Below are 17,375 nucleotides of genomic sequence, written 5' to 3'. Positions count from 1 at the left end.
CAGATCCTGAGTGTGTGCCTAAGCGAGATGTTAGGACCTTAAAGTGTGAGGGTCACGACGGTAAATTCCGTTTGGTGACTCGTCTGAATGTGTGCCTAAGCGAGTTGTTAGGACCTTAATGTGTGAGGGTCACGACGGTAAACTCCATTTGGTGACTCGAGAAATTGATTTGAGATACTTCCTCCTTGATCATGAATCGAAGAGGCGTAATTTGTGAAAATTCCTTATCATGTGAGCACACTAAAAAGTGGACCCTAAGGGTAGATTGGGTATGTCCCGTTCTCGGTAGCAAAGCATTCTAGGACTCCGTATCTGGGTTAGGGTGAAAATGGCTTCGACATTATGGAATGTGGAGCTTGGTAATGATAGGTTTGTTTGACAGATAAAAATATGGAGCTGAGGGTCACGATTGTAAATTCCGTTTGGTGACTCGAAGGTTGATTGGAGAGAAATCCCTCTTGATCGTGAATCGAAGACGCTTAGTTTGTGAAAATGTTTCTTGTTACGTGAGCACACTAAAAAGTGGACTCTAAGAATAAAATGGGCATGTCCCGTTCCGGGGACCAACATTTTTTAAAGACTTTGTATCTGAGTCAGGGTGAAAATGGCTTCGACATTATGGAATGTGGAGCCTTGTAATAATTAGTTTTTTTTACAGATAAAAATCTGGAGTTTGTATTTGTGGTGTTTAAGCCGATGGGTTATGACTTGTAATGTGGTGCGGAAAGGGTTCTCCGGCTTGATGTGGCTCGAGCACGAAATGGTTGGTAAATAGTGTGGGATCAGATTCCCATATCCGGACCTTAAAGGTTAAGGCGATATTACGAGCTTGAGGGAAATCCTCAGAAGCCTAGATAGTTCTCCCTATAATAGTCTCTAGAAGGACTTAAGGGTGAAGCGATGTTGGTTATGATCTTGAGGGGAACTCCCGGGATCTTAGATAGGTCTCCCTGTAACAGTCTCTAGAAGGACTTAGGGGTGAAGCAGTTTTGGTTGAGGTTTTAGTGTTTGGTGTTTTGGACTTGTTGGTCCGGGATTTGGTGTGTTGGACTTGTTGGTCCTGGGCTTTAGACTTGTTGGTCCTGGATTTGGTATTTTGGACTCAGTTGTCCAGGATTTTGTGTGTTGGATTCTTTCTTTGGATTTTGGCCTTTTTGAGAAAACGGTTTCAATATTGTTTTGTTTTGATTTTGGCTTGGGTCACTCCTACAAAAACAAGAATAAGTAACACCTAATAGAGAACGGTTAAGTTAAATAACCGTTCTCTAGCAGTAAAGAGAACGCTTTTCTGAACTAAGCGTTATGTGAGACAAAGAATAGAGAACGCTTCTTATATTCCTAGTTATCTAAACTTATCATTAAAATATTAAAATAATAAATTAAAAAAAAGAAAAACTAAAACCCAGAAATCCCGTGTCCCCATAGGCCACGTTATCTTCAAACACGTCTTTCTAATTCCCCTCGTACCATTCCTCCTTTCTCCTTCCTTCGCCCTTTATTCAATTCCCCTTTATCAAATTCAATCGCATCAGTCCACCGCCGACCGCCACCCCCACCACCACCCCCACCACCACCGCCGACCGCCATCACCGCCCAATAAGGCTCACACATCAGTAAACAAGTTTACACCGCCATCCGTAAGTTCACATTTTTCCTCTCTTAGAATAGTGAAATTATTACTTGCTTTTGAATGTGATTTATCTTTTTCAAAATTAATTACTGTTTGTTGACTGAGATTGTTACTTAATTTTAGGCTAACTTTTACACAAAAATTCGAGTAGAGTTAATTGTTTGTAAATTAGGGTTTCTAATTGAATTGAGGATTTTGTATATAATCGATGTTTTGATGATCTATTGTATAATTAAGTGCTTAAGATGTTCCAAACTGTTAATTTTAGTGTTCTAAACTTAGATTTTGAACAAAACATTGAAATCAGGTCGATTTTGATAAAGGCGGAAACTAAAACTTGTGCTTTGATGTTCGTTCATTTGAGTAAAACGATTTGAGAACTGGAATTTCATTGATTCTAATCGAAATAATGTTAATGCTAATAATCAGGAAAGAGGACGAGAAGAAGAAGATGAAGTTGTTTGGAGAAATCTTCATTCCAAATACATTGATGTCAGTAACTCAATTTGCAATAAAGTTTTATTTTTACTTTTTAATGTTGTTAATTAAATGTTGCTTATGAAGGGTAAATGTGTAACACAAACCATGTAGGTAAAAATGAGTCGGATAAGTTTAGGACGGTCTTAAATGAGGTTGAGTATTTGCACGAGCAAGGTATTTAACGGAGGCAATGCTTTGAAATTTTATGCATCAGTGTGCTGGAATATTAGGAGAACTGGGCTTATAACAAAAAGGAGAAGAGGTATAACCCTAAATTTGTTTGTTATTTTGATGTACGAGTAATAGAATGTTATCTTCTGGTTTTGGTTGTTCTTGTTGATGTAATAGAAGAACTGAAGAAGTATAGTCCCTGGATGTCTGTACACAAGCCTAGTTATTATGTTTTACAATTTTCTTTGATTAAGCATAATGTACATTTTCTATTACGGAGTACTAAATTAAGCATCATCTGTTATTTCCTCTTTCTGGTTATTGCGCTTTTGCTTTTAATTCTACTGCGAGGTCTGGAGTTTAAGCGGTTAAATTAACTAGCAGGACTGATATGGATTGATGGTTAATCCTGAGTAATGATGTGAATTGTTATTTAAAGATGAAAAAAGCAGTAGGATTGTTGCCATCTCTTTAGATTTTCATGACGAATTGGTCAAAATTAAGGTTGTGATTGAAGCGAAAGGTATAACACTATAACTCTTGTTTGTCTTAGTAAAGGATGAGTTTTATGTAGTTAGATGAGTCTTGTTGGAATATGTTTCCCACCAGAACTTGAGTTTCGTGCATGCTGATTTCTCCTAAGATAACATTGAGGAATCAATTTCTTCTATAAATCGTCCTAGTTTTTTATTCATTTCGTATTGAGTTGTCGTCATTTTACTTGTTTTCTTCTTTAATTATTATGTATAGGCTTGTTGCATCATGTTCATATTGAAGCTCTGTTGTGTTTGAATTAATGTCTCATTCTTGTACATGGGACGGTAGGAGGTTTTGGTTTTGGGATGATTTCATACGCTGTATACTCTTTCGTTTCATCATGATAGAAATGCTTATATTTGATTCAGAATGGCCTTGATAGTGTTTAATGTAATTAGTTACCTGTCTATATTGCCAAAATATCACCTCAAACATTAGAGGAATGTTTGGATTAGTGAACCACATGATTATTCAGAGCTTATTGTGACCAACTCATTTATTTTTATTTTTATTTTCTTGTTTGTATAATTACTACTTTTTTTCTTTTCTTTTTATCATGGATCAAGAAGCTTTATGCTACCAGTAGAATGGTTTTGGTTTATGAAAATATTCTCTTCAGCTAGCGGTTATATTTAGCTTAATGTTTATGATGTCGAATTTCTTAATTTCTAATAGGGTGTCATTACAAAGGATTCAGCGCAGCCGACAATGTTCGATTCTTTTGTCTAACTATATTTTAGGAAAAATGTCGATAAGAATGATATACTCCATTACAAGACCTCCGAATGTGTAACATTGGGGATTAGGTAAGTCTTTTATTTGGGTATTTATATCAAATAGTTGCTGTGCTATATTAAAAATTTAAAATGCGATGATTAACACGCCCACCTGGGATTTTTGCTTAGCATTGATTTATGCTCACACTAACATCTTTTTTGCATTCTGTCTTTAGACTGTGTGTTTATGTTGTTCTAAGATGGTTGCAGATTTATGTTCTTGGTGTGGAAACATAGTGGCGATGTATTATCATATATGGCTGCTAGGAACCCAGGCTCGGGTGAGTGTTTTAGGCGTTGAGAGGCCTACTCGAGTGGCATTGATGCTGTTGCAAGAGCTCAAGGCACAAATCTTGAGCATGATCCAAGGGCAGGTGTGATCGAGGCTGGTCCGGATGATGGAACGGTGTGTGCAGAGCAAAAAATGTAAAATGTCCCTAATGAAGCATTTAATTTTTTTTTTCAAGGGACATTAGCTTTAAGTTTGATTTTAGTAGCGCAATTGTCTAATTGATGTGAATTTTTATTAACACCTGTAGGCAAGTGGCGTGGGAAAATTGTATGTTTGCGCATTATATTTTTTTTCAATATAAAACTATTATCATTTCCAGCAGAAAATTTAATTTGTATTGTAATTTTTTTTTTTGAAAAATAATTAACTAATAGAGAACTGTGGGATGACCCAAGCGTTCTCTTTTCCTAGGAATAGAGAACTGTTATCAGGCCACAGCGCTTCTTTTGCTATGGAGAATAGAGAACGGTCATCATATGAAACTGTCATTTAAGATTGGGAATATAAAACGCCTATATCAACCGTTTTATAAACTTTAGAGAACACAGACCTAAAGAACGGTCCTAAGGCGTTCTCTAAAGCTTATTTTAACAGTTCTCTAAGCCATATATTGTAGTAGTGGGTCTTGGCCTTGATGTTGGGTGAGTAGCTTTTGGCTCTGCCCTTTGCTTTGAGTGAATTGACTTTGGTTTTTGCTTTGAGTTTGACTTTGGCTTTGGCCTTGAGTGAATTGCTTTTGGGTTTGGTTTTTGCTTTGGCCTTGAGCTTTGGCTTTGGGTGAATGGATATTGGCTTGGGCCTTTGATTTTGGCCTTTCGCTTTGACTTCGGGTGAATGACTATTGGCTTGGGCCTTTGATTTTGGCCTTTCGCTTTGGCTTCAGGTTAATGGATATTGGCTTGGGCCTTTGATTTTGGCCTTTCACTTTGGCTTCGGGTGAATGGATATTGGCTTGGGCCTTTGATTTTGGCCTTTCGCATTGGCTTCGGGTGAATGGATATTGGCTTGGGCCTTTGATTTTGGCCTTTTGCTTTGGCCCCGAGTAAATGGCTTTTGGACTTTGTTTTTTGTTTTGGCTTTCGCATTGGCTTTGGTTTTCGCATTTGTTTTGGCTTTCGCATTTGTTTTGGCCTTCGCATTTGTTTTGGCTTGGACTTATTGGTTCTTTGCTGTCCTTCGTTCGAGGATGGTGAAGGTGCCAGCGGGAATGTTCCCAATGGTGAGAGGTCGATTCTCTGTGTTTGGATATTTTTGTGGGGAATGGGCTTGCCTTCCGTCATTGATCATGAATTATACGGTCGTTATGTACCAAAAATAAATACCTAAATATAACTAACAGAAGCTAGCGATAAGTAGGGTCGATCTCCACAGGGAGGCGGTCACTATTCACTTGTCTATTTCGGTCTGTCTAATGTCACAATTGGGGGTTTTGATTGTTTTGACTAAACTAAATAGATTAAGGCAAGAGAAAATAATGAAGAAAAACGGGGGTAAATCAGATAAAGGAGAGAAATATGCTAGGAATCTGTCTACCGTGGCAGCTACACTATCAGGTCAACTGAGTCGATTAAATTATTGATAAGAAGAGCGAGGTCGTCACCTTTCGGTCCTTAAACCTACAATTATACCCTTTCGGTCTCTAATCGCCCTAGGGTCTCCCTAACTTAGCTTTTGCCCTAATTAGGTATCACCTATTGTAATTAAGCAAGCCTTCCCTTCGAATCTTTCGATCCAGGTCGGGGGTAACTAAATAAATCGGTCTCCTGCATGCATTCATTCAACCTAATCACAATTATATTGCTTAATACAATTCTTGTTGCAAAACTAATCTAATCATGTCGAACCTAACATATTGCTACCACGGTTTCCCTAGTCCTAACATATTAAAGGAATTAGCTAGACATAATTAAATAAGCAAGAACAAGAAATAGAGAAGAAGTAATAAACATAAACATAAATTAAGGAGGAAAAGAAAGGGAAAGAAGTAATTCTTTGAAATAAATCCGGAAAGAAAGTAACTTGAGCAAAGTAATAGTGTATTGTGTGTGGGAGAGTTACAAATGACGTCTCCCCTTCCTATTTATAAGAAAAATAGGATTTTATTCAACCTAATGACGGATTTAAGCTAAAAGCCCAAGCCCGTAAGAGAAACCACTCGATCGAGTGATTTAAAACCACTCGATCGAGTAAACTAAAGCTTAAACCACTCGATCGAGTAGAAAATCTACTCGATCGAGTAAATCAATAAATGCAACTACTCGATTGAGTAGAAAAAGGACTCGATCGAACAAAATTCTACTCGATCGAGTACTTTCCAGCAACAGTTTTCCTACTTTGCGCACTGAACTTCAAACGGCTGCCATTTCTTCGTTACTTGGGCAAACAGGGTGATTCCGGTGGCGTTGGAAAGCTAAGAGGACAATATTTCATCTCCAGTTGGAATCACCTGAATATCTGTTGTAGAACTCGAGATATGGCTCTCAAAATTAGGCACTAGCAATTTGAAGTTCTTCCTTTGCTCGCCTAGCTATCTTACTTCTTTGCGCATCTCAAAATAGCTACATTCCAGCTCCAAATTCATTCTTCCTCCAAATGTATGATAAACGGACGGTAAAAGGCTTGATTTCACTAATTTATGGTTCATTCCTGCAAATAAGACAAAATATCCCAAAGTAGCATATTCGGGGCATTTCGTAGCATAAAGCTACGATAAAAGCGTAGAAATACGTGCATAAATAGGCTAAAAAGACTATATAAAATGCACGTATCAAATCTCCCCAAACCAAACCTTTACTCGCCCTCGAGTAAACTAAAATGCAACTAACGGAACAGAAAAGATAACTCAGAGCTAGCTACAAATGCCCACTTAAACCAATTTAATGCAGCAAACTAACACCTATAGCAAATAGTCAAATGCAAACGAGTTGTAAGATGTCTATAATAAAGCTGAACCGTCGACCTTGCAAGACCTTTAAAATCGGACTCTCACGGGTCACTCTTCTCTCATGAAGCAAAGGGTGAACATATATATGTAAGAGAGAAAGAAAAATAGTTGCTCACCTAGACTACGACCCACATAAACATGCATGCAGCTAATATGATAGACAATTCTAACTACCGTACACACATTCCAACCAAACAAGGTCCTGTCACAGCCGAGGGCTTACAAAAATATGGTAAAGTGAGGCAATGGGTAAGAAAAGGCAAAACATTCATGGGAATGTGGAGGTATAGGTGATCAAGCTAGTACCTAAACAGAACCATATGACAACATCCATCTCCAACTCAATTATGAAATAAGCACATATGCCCTTCAATTGGCACAAAACTCACCAAACCGAACTGAAAATACTCCTCAATAAATGTAAATAAAGCATAGGAGTGAAACCGTCTCAAACAACATCTTTTTTTTTTCTTTTTCTTTCTATTTTTTTCATCACGCCCTTTTTTTTGCTTTTCTTTTCCTGCTTTTTTCTTTTTTTTTTTTCTCGTCTTTTTTCATCACCCTCCCTTTCTTCATAAATTACCAACTCCGAATCAACAGAATACGAGCCAAACTTGGCACAATGAAATATATACCGCAAAACATACACTAAACTAGCTTGACAAGGCAGGCTAAATTTGGATGTAGCTAAGGGTCAATAGGCAAATTTGGCTAATGTGGAGTTAAATGGGTAAAAATGAAAGAAAAGGAAATTGTAAGCACCTCCCTGCATGTGACACCAACCACTAACCCGAATGTATGCAGGCAAAAAGCAATTGAATTTCATATACGTGCAAATTAATGAACATGTTATGCAAGGAGTATACTACTCACAATCCTACATGAAACCGGTCACAAATGACACCAGTTTATAAGGCTCTAATCCTTAGAAATTATAAGTAGGTTGCCAAAATTTCAGGTAAAGTCTATTCGTTCAGTTAAATTTAACATTAACTCGTAGACATGAAAAAGACAAAGCTAAAAGATAACAGTTTAATGCAGGGCTTAACCAGAAAGACAAATAATAGTGCAATTTCATCACTGAAATCCACCGTTCCGACTCAACCTATATGCTAAAATAGACGTGAAATTTTTGAAATTTTCTAATTTTTTCAATTTTTATGAGATTTTAAATTTTATATGAAAATAAAAAAAACAATGCAATACATAAATTAAATATGATAACAGAAATGCAATAAAAACAAGATGCAGACACAGATATGGATGCATAACCTCCCCAAACCAAACCGTACAATGCCCCCATTGTACCAAAACATGGAAAGGAAACGCAAACTAAAAGAGAAAGAGAGTAAATGCGGAAAACTTACAAGATTGCGCGAATAAGGGACCTCCCCAAACCTGCCAGCAACGTGGGAGGTCACTAATAGCTCCGAAACATCGTCACAAGAAGCTAATCCAAGCAATGGGCGTCCAAAACAGCTCGATCGAGAGGAATAGTGGTCGATCGAGTAATTTTTTTTTTTTTTTTTTTTTGTTTTTTTTTTGGAAATGCTTGATCGAGTACAAAAAGTACTCGATCGAGTGATTCTCAGTGTATTCCTGCAAAACGCAATAAAAATAGCCCGCAAAACTGACAAAGCAAGCATACTGATATAGTTTATGGTATGAAAACCATTTATTACAACTGAAATGAAATAAAAAGTAAAATAAAGTCTCCGGGTTGCCTCCCGGGTAGCGCTAGCTTCAGATAGGTCCCAGCTCGACCTTCTTTTTCTTCGAGCCTCTCTAAATTAGTCATAATCAAAAAGGCTCAAAGCGCGCAGCATTAAATCATAAATCTGCGCATGTGCTACACAAAAATGTAAGTAGCACCACAGTGGAATAGAGAAATAGGAAATAAAATTAAACAACCGTTTAAGTCTAACAAACTTCCTATGACAGCTCCTAAATTTATCCACAAAATATAGGAGCGCGGGAGCAATAGACGATATATTAGGGTCCCGTTTCAGATTAACGAGATTGAAATGATAAGGACGGCGAAAAATCGTTAAATTACGCGTCCACATGGGAGGGGGTATAGCTTTAAAAGAAATAGCACGAGTCAAACGAGGTAGCGTACTTTGAATATTAACAATAATAAAATTATCGCTAATTACCTCAGGTAAGTTGCTCTCAATGGAATCATTGACAAAAGAATGTAATACCTCATCCGTGCTAGGAGCAAATACCGACTCAGCTGTCCTTTCGTCGCCCTCAGTGGAATTCGTCCCATAAATCTCAGCCTCAAGCGCATCCAGCTCGGCCTTGAAAAGGGGAGACTCACCGTATCCATTATGATCATCAAAATCGTCATCTAAATCAAACCCACATGACGTATCAATGCTCTCGCTGGCCAACTCACTCGATCGAGCAGAATTATTACTCGATCGAGCTTTTTCTTCCTGATTTTCACTCGATCGAGTAGAAATATCACTCGATCGAGAATTTTCTTCTGGAAATTCACTCGATCGACAAATATAAGTCACTCGATCGAGTGATTCTTCTTGTACAGCGCTGAAATCCTCGCGTAAGGCAGTGAAATATGATAGAAATTCGTCATCCGAGTCATACAAATCATCTTCAGCATTGGGCAACACGGTTTCTTCATGGGAAGAACCGCTCTTAGCAAAGTATACCTCTTCTGGTTGCCAACTATCAGACTCAGCTGCTAACTGAGCTATTTGTGACTCCAACTCAATAAATTGAGCTTCCATACGTCTATCACTCTCTTGCCTCATGGATACAAGTGTCTTCATTAAAGACCTCAGTTCCGCAATCTCTTCTTCTTGTATATCAGCTGCTAACTCAGCAATTTCAGACTCGAGCTTATCAAATCGCGAAAAAGTGCGTCTATCATTTTCTTGTGCTTGGAATGTAAGTGTTTCCAACAAATATTTCAGCTCCGCAATCTCTTCTTTCTGTATATCAGGAGGATCTTGTTGCGGTGGCCATTGATAGGGTGGATGTGGCGGCACAACTACAGCTGCCTGACTAGCTTGTCCCCAAAGCCTGGACTCGAGGACCTCGTCAGTTCCTGCCATGCAAAGGGCAGCATTGTGCTCAGCAGAACCACATCTCCCGCAGTAAATCACCTGTTGCGCCATATAATGGGACATAGGTGACGGGTCAAAGGTACTCAAGCCTTCCCTTTGACAATCTTTCACCTAGAACTGTCTAGGTAGAACCTATAACGCCTATCAAAACAGCACTAAAGAAAAGATTAGAACGGCCTCGAGGGAAAAATCCCCTGAGGCTAAAAACAGGCAGAATTAAACAAATAAATAAATAGATGCCTCCCCGGCAACGGCGCCAAAATTTGATACGGTCGTTATGTACCAAAAATAAATACCTAAATATAACTAACAGAAGCTAGCGATAAGTAGGGTCGATCTCCACAGGGAGGCGGTCACTATTCACTTGTCTATTTCGGTCTGTCTAATGTCACAATTGGGGGTTTTGATTGTTTTGACTAAACTAAATAGATTAAGGCAAGAGAAAATAATGAAGAAAAACGGGGGTAAATCAGAGAAAGGAGAGAAATATGCAAGGAATCGGTCTACCGTGGCAGCTATACTATCGGGTCCACTGAGTCGATTAAATTATTGATAAGAAGAGCGAGGTCGTCACCTTTCGGTCCTTAAACCTACGATTATAACCTTTCGGTCTCTAATCGCTCTAGGGTCTCCCTAACTTAGCTTTCGCCCTAATTAGGTATCACCTATTGTAATTAAGCAAGCCTTCCCTTCCAATCTTTCGATCCAGGTCGAAGGTAACTAAATAAATCGGTCTCCTGCATGCATTCATTCAACCTAATCACAATTATATTGCTTAATACAATTCTTGTCGCAAAACTAATCTAATCATGTCGAACCTAACATATTACTACCACGGTTTCCCTAGTCCTAACATATTAAAGGAATTAGCTAGACATAATTAAATAAGCAAGAACAAGAAATAGAGAAGAAGTAATAAACATAAACATAAATTAAGGAGGAAAAGAAAGGGAAAGAAGTAATTACTGAAATAAATCCGGAAAGAAAGTAACAGTGTATTGTGTGTGGGAGAGTTACAAATGACGTCTCCCCTTCCTATTTATAAGAAAAATAGGATTTTATTCAACCTAATGACGGATTTAAGCTAAAAGCCCAAGCCCGTAAGAGAAACCACTCGATCGAGTGATTTAAAACCACTCGATCGAGTAAACTAAAGCTTAAACCACTCGATCGAGTAGAAAATCTACTCGATCGAGTAAATCAATAAATGCAACTACTCGATCGAGTAGAAAAAGGACTCGATCGAACAAAATTCTACTCGATCGAGTACTTTCCAGCAACAGTTTTCCTGCTTTGCGCACTGAACTTCAAACGGCTGCCATTTCTTCGTTACTTGGGCAAACAGGGTGATTCCGGTGGCGTTGGAAAGCTAAGAGGACAAGATTTCATCTCCAGTTGGAATCACCTGAATATCAGTTGTAGAACTCGAGACATGGCTCTCAAAAGTAGGCACTAGCAATTTGAAGTTCTTCCTTTGCGCGCCTAGCTATCTTAGTTCTTTGCGCATCTCAAAATAGCTACATTCCCGCTCCAAATTCACTCTTCCTCCAAATGCATGCTAAACGGACGGTAAAAGACTTGATTTCACTACTTTATGGTTCATTCCTGCAAATAAGACAAAATAACCCAAAGTAGCATATTCGGGGCATTTCGTAGCATAAAGCTACGATAAAAGCGTAGAAATACGTGCATAAATAGGCTAAAAAGACTATATAAAATGCACGTATCAATGAACAAGGAGATGTAATGGTTTGTTATCTAGGTTCGTCATAGAATCCCTTTGATAGAAGCTCGTTCTAGATCGGGTGCTAATGAAAGGTTTCTATTGCCAGACATGGAATAGGTAAAGAGAATGGACACGGAGTTTCGATTCCTCTGCTTACTCAGTACATAACGTCACTCGAGTGTACTCACATTGAATTGGAACATGTTGTTTGTTTTAAATCAATTCTCGTTGTCAACGGGAAATGGTAAAGAGGAGAATATATGATAGTTGGAAATTGTGCTTTTATTTAGATAAATAAGAGGTTAGCACAGACTCGATGAATACATGTGACTCATGGGGGACAGCCCCTAGTTTGTCACTTAGGAATAAAAGGACAGACACTAGGATAGATATGAGAAAGCCTAAGACTCGGACTCGGACTCTGACTCGCTCTCAGATACGAAGTCCTAATCATCACTTTCCTCCTCGAAGGTCTCCTTTCCAGCATCCAGCGGCTTGAATTTTTGATCTTGAGCATTGACCCACTCTAGCTCTTCACTCTCGTTGTTGGGAATGATATGAGGATAATAGTCCATGATACTTGCATCTCCTTGCAGAATGAGATATACATGAGGGTTATTTTCATCACTTGGTTGGCATAGGGATGAAGCCATCAGTTCATGGTTGTCGATCATATCTTGAATAACATGTTTCAGTTTGAAGCATGTTTCAGTGTCATGACCTCTTCCTTGATGATATTGGCAATAGGCGCTGCCGTTCCAGAAACGGGTTTTCCTGCATTCAGACGGGTCCGGAGTGGGCCCGATTGGTTGTAACTTCCCTTCAGTCACAAACTTTTGAAGAGCTGTGGTATAGGTTGTGTTGATTTTGGTGAATGTCCTTTGAGAACGTTCAACCTTGCTGTTTGTCTTGAAACATTCAGGAGGATTGTCTTGACTGAGAGGTGCAATTATGATTTTGCCAGCTTCAATCATATCTTGAATGGCATGCTTGAGTTTGATGCAGGTTTCGGTGTCATGGCCCTTGCCTTGATGGTATTGGCAATAGGCATTACCATCCGAGGATCAACCTCTTTTGTGTTCGGGTTTGTCCGTAGTCGGACCAATGGGTTGCAGCATTCCTTTTGAAGCAAGTATCTCCAAAGCGGTGCCATATGTTATTCCCAGATCTGTGAATACCCTTTGATGTTTTACCATGGTTCCAACATTGGTATTTTTGGGGATGTTTTTGGGAGTTTTGTTTTTGGTAACCCTGGGCGGAAACAGGATTTGGTTGTTGTCAATGGGAAGTTTCAGGGATGTTGCTTCACATTTTGGAGGGGGTTTTGGTGAGGCAATTTCATGTTCTTTGTTGGTGGGTTCATGGATGTGGGAACCATCGGACAATTCCTCATTTTCAACAGTTGTTGGTTGGTGAACGGAGGGTTGGTTTCCTTGATGGTCAGGTTCATTTGCGGTACTACCACACCTCTTCTCCAAATTAGCTACCCGAGTGTTCAAATCATCGATAGGCACTCGCAGCTTTGAGAATATGTTGTTGATAGAGACGTAGAGCATCATTATAGCACTTTGTATGCCATCTTCGTCAATTGCATGAATTTTATCATCCTCAGGAGAGATGAGATGAGAGCAGTCTAGGGAAGATTCCTGACTGTGTCCAGTAGGGTTTTCAGGAGGGTTGTTTTTGTTGTTTGTTGAGGGGGATAATGGCAATTCACCCTTTTCGATCATATCAAGGATGGCACCTTTCAGGGGGAGACATATTTTAGTATCGTGTTCGCAACCTTGGTGATATTGACAAAACAGTTTTCCGTCCCATCTTCGACCTCACTTTCTTCGTAAAGGGTCTGGAGTTGGACCAATTGGTTTGAGCTTTCCTTTGGAGATTAGGCTTTCCAAGGCTGTGGCATAAGGCATACACAAATCAGGGAAGGACCTATGAGGTCGTCTTGTTTTGGTTGGGTCGTTGGCCAGTAGCCGGCTTTCAAGAAGCTTGACCCTTTGTTCAATATCAGAAGAGGTAAAATTCCCGGTTACAATTTGTCCTCAACCTGGGAGAGACGAGTGCTCAAGTTTTCCATGGTAGCTAGGAGTCGAAGGACCACGTTGTTGGTTTCAGCAGAAGTCATGGCGGATGAAGGTTGAGCAGCTCCTTGAGTTCCTGGTTGGTGATTGATGGCACCCAAGGGATTCGTATTTTGATGTAATGATAGGCGTTATAACTTGTCTTGGCAAGGTATTGCACAAACAAAGGCAAGTACGACACATATGCACAAAAGGAAGTTTTGTTGCGATGACGCGACGGTGTGACTAGGTTATGAGTTCGTTAAAGATCGTGAATGACCTCTTGTGTTTGAACACTTGGTGCATGACTTTGAACTTAGACTCGAGTGTCAACTTTGGCATAGTGATGCCTAGATAGGCGACTTCTGACGAGATTTGGAAGTTTGTCGATGGCGTGACGCCGCTAGACAAGACACATACACAAACTTGACCTTTAACCCGTAACGTAGGGGAAGTACGGGTTTAATACCCGACAGGTTTTGACTCTGGTAACGCCATTGGAGATGTCTCGACAATTAGGCGACACGACTTACACAAGAAGGTAGGTACTAAATTTGGCGGAGATTCGACGTTACCTATGACGACTGGACTAAAAATCGACTGGACTCTAATCGACTCGAAGCTGAATCGGAAAGGTGGACTGATATTTTCGAAAATAGAAATTTTCAAAAAGATTCATTTGTCATTTTATGGACGGCTTCCGAAGAGTAGGGATCTTTAGAAGGTTGACCATTTGAAAGGGTTGTCTTAGGTTTGTTTTCAAAAGACGACTTGAGTTGAAATTGCGGCGGCTCTGAAAACAATGTGTTGTTTCCGAAGACGATTTTTGAAATTCCAAATCATGGATTCGAGAATCGAGAATTGAATAATTTGGAATCGTCCTCACAATGGCCATGAAAACGGTTAAATTTGTTTTCAAAAGATTTGATTTGGAATTGAAATATGAAAACGGTTAAATTGGTTTTCAAAGATTTGATTTTGAACTGAAATTTGAAAACGGTTAAATTTGTTTTCAAATGATTTGATTTCGGATTGAAATTTGAAAATGTTTGAATTTGTTTTCAAATGATTTGAAATTGAATTTGAAATTTGAAAACGGTTAAATTTGTTTTCAAAGATTTGATTTTTAATTTGAATTTTGAAAACGGTTAAATTTGTTTTCAAAGATTTGATTTTTAATTTGAAATTTGAAAACGGTTAAATTGGTTTTCAAAGATTTGATTTTGAATTGAAATTTGATAACGGTTAAATTTGTTTCCGAATGATTTGAAATTGGATTTGAAATTTGAAAACGGTTAAATTGGTTTTCAAAGATTTGATTTTTGATTTGAAATTTGAAAACGGTTAAACTAGTTTTCAAAGATTTGATTTTTTATTTGAAATCTGAAAACGGTTAAATTGTTTTTCAAAGATTTTTTTTTTTATTTGAAATCTGAAAACGGTTAAATTGGTTTTCAAAGATTTGATTTTGAAATTGGGGGATTTGAAAACGGTTAAATTTGTTTTCAAGGACTGGAAATTATGAGGATTGAATTCGTCATTACGACGGGTTAGAAAACCGTTTTAACCTTTGAAAGACGGTAAGCAAATCGAAAAGTGTGAGAATTGAAATCGTTATTACGACGGCTTAGAAAAGCCAAATTTGATTTCGAAAACGAGATTTGAAATTTGGAAAGTTGCATGGGTTGAAATCGTCATTACGACGGTTTGAAAAACGTTTTTGTTTGAAACTTGATTTCGAATTTTGAAAATTCGAGGGTAGAATTTGTCATTACAAAGGCGTAAAAAGGGCGCTTTGAGAATGCAACGGTCGGCAAGGTACCGAGGTTTGAAATGGCCATTATGACGACGTAAAAGGGTATTTTGAAATGGTTTGTGAAAACCAAGGTTTGAAATCGTCATAACGACGGCATAAAAAGGTGTGCAACGGTCGGCGAAAGACCGAGGTTTGAAACGGTTGTGAAAAACCGAGTTTGAAAATTGTCATTACGACGGCCTAAAAAGGTGCTTTTGAAATGGTTGTAAAACCGGGTTTCAAAATCGTCATTACGACGGCCTAAAAAGATGTTTTCAAAACGGTTGTGAAAACCGGATTTGAAAATCGTCATTACGACAGCCTAGAAAGGCGTGTTGAAATGGTTGTAGAAAATTGGATTCGAAAATCGTCATTACGACGGCCTAAAAAGGCGTGTTGAAATGGTTGTAGAAAACCGGAATCGAAAATCGTCATTACGGCAGCCTAGAAAGGCGTGTTGTTTGAAATGGTTGTCAAAAACCGAGTTTGAAAATTGTCGTTACGACGACATGAAAAGGTGTAATTGAAATGGTTGTAGAAAACCGGGTTTTGAAATGGCCATTATAACGGCATGAAAAGGTGCTTTGAAACGGTTATGAAAAACCGGGCTTTGAAATCGTCATTACGACGGCATAAAAAGGTGTGCAACGGTCAGCGGAAGACCGATGTTTGAAACGGCCATTATAACGGCATAAAAAGTGTTTGAAACGGTTGTAAAAGCCGAGTTTGAAAATCGTCATTACGACGGCCTAGAAAGGCGGGTTGAAATGGTTGTAGAAAACTGGGTTTTAAAATCGTCATTACGACGGCCTAAAAAGGCGTGTTAAAATAAGACGGTCGGCGAAAGACCGAGGTTTGAAACGGCCATTATAACGGCGCAAAAAGGTGTTTTTGAGAGTCTGAAATGACACGGAAGTACTTATGATCACATAACACATAAGCACTCGCAGTTTCATTATATTATGCATAATGTTGACACGGGTTTTGGCTTAAAAGGGTGGGTTACACACCAAGCAATCAAACCCCGATTTTCGAGAGGGATACCAATCCAAACAAAATGTGTAAGGAGGGTGCCCTAGTCTCGTGCTCGAAGGTGAAGAAATCTCTTTGACGAAACAGAAATGTGTAACGTCAATGGTATGCTTGACTCAATCGGGATTCGAAACGCGGGGATGAGAAAACTCACGCCGACGAGACGAGGCAATTGGTCGAAATGGGTTAGGTTGTGGGCCTGGACAAGGAACCCGACTTATGACCGTAATATCAATTAATGCACTTTAACCACGACCTCGTTCGAGTTTCACCTCTAAGGATCACAAAGACACAATTGTCCTAGTCTTCCCCAGCGGAGTCGCCAATCTGTGGACATGGGCCACAGGCCGATCTGTGGATTTGGGCCACCTACCGGTCCACGGTCACGGGCCACCTGCACGCCAAGCAAATATGTGGATATGTAGCGGTTTTAAAGCCACGTTCGGTGACGTAAAAATGCTTTCGACTGAATCGCTTTAGATTGGTCGGTTTCGTCTCGGTAAAGGTCTCGAAACGATTAGAGATGTTCGGAGTTGCCACCAAGCATTTGTGGGATGCTTGGAACCCGTTCGAATCCACTTTATACCTAGGTCAATCAATGCAAAAAGCGGTGCTTGACATAGGTACTAAAGATATGGACTAGTCCCCCTTTTAGCATTCTATGCCTAAAATGACTCTCGTGCGCCCTTGATAAGGGCATCCACTATCCAAAGGTTCTGAGTAAGGGGTGAGGGTACGTATTGGGAAGCCCTTTAATTGGACACCCAATCCCGCCCGCATTAGCGGCCTCTACTGATCGATCGTGGTTGTTTAAGCGCAAAAGTTGATAAAACGGTG

The 17,375-nt window shown here is 39.2% G+C and overlaps 1 long non-coding RNA gene across 3 annotated transcripts; it reads left to right on the top strand.

Moving 5' to 3' along the window:
• Nucleotides 1–1,554: 1,554 nt before the first annotated feature.
• LOC141640668 (uncharacterized) lies at nt 1,555–4,218 on the top strand. 3 transcript variants are annotated; one of them, XR_012543106.1, is made up of 5 exons: nt 1,555–1,637; nt 2,060–2,122; nt 2,222–2,372; nt 3,494–3,624; nt 3,805–4,218. It is a non-coding gene; the product is annotated as an uncharacterized LOC141640668 (long non-coding RNA). The 3 variants fall into 3 exon arrangements; XR_012543107.1 differs by having other exon boundaries at nt 3,795–4,218; XR_012543105.1 differs by having other exon boundaries at nt 3,494–4,218.
• The last annotated feature ends 13,157 nt before the right edge of the window (nt 4,219–17,375 follow it).

Source organism: Silene latifolia, unplaced genomic scaffold (genome assembly GCF_048544455.1).
Source record: "Silene latifolia isolate original U9 population unplaced genomic scaffold, ASM4854445v1 scaffold_96, whole genome shotgun sequence".
In the NCBI taxonomy this organism is placed as follows: domain Eukaryota; kingdom Viridiplantae; phylum Streptophyta; class Magnoliopsida; order Caryophyllales; family Caryophyllaceae; genus Silene; species Silene latifolia.
This window is presented reverse-complemented; position numbering and strand designations above follow the sequence as displayed.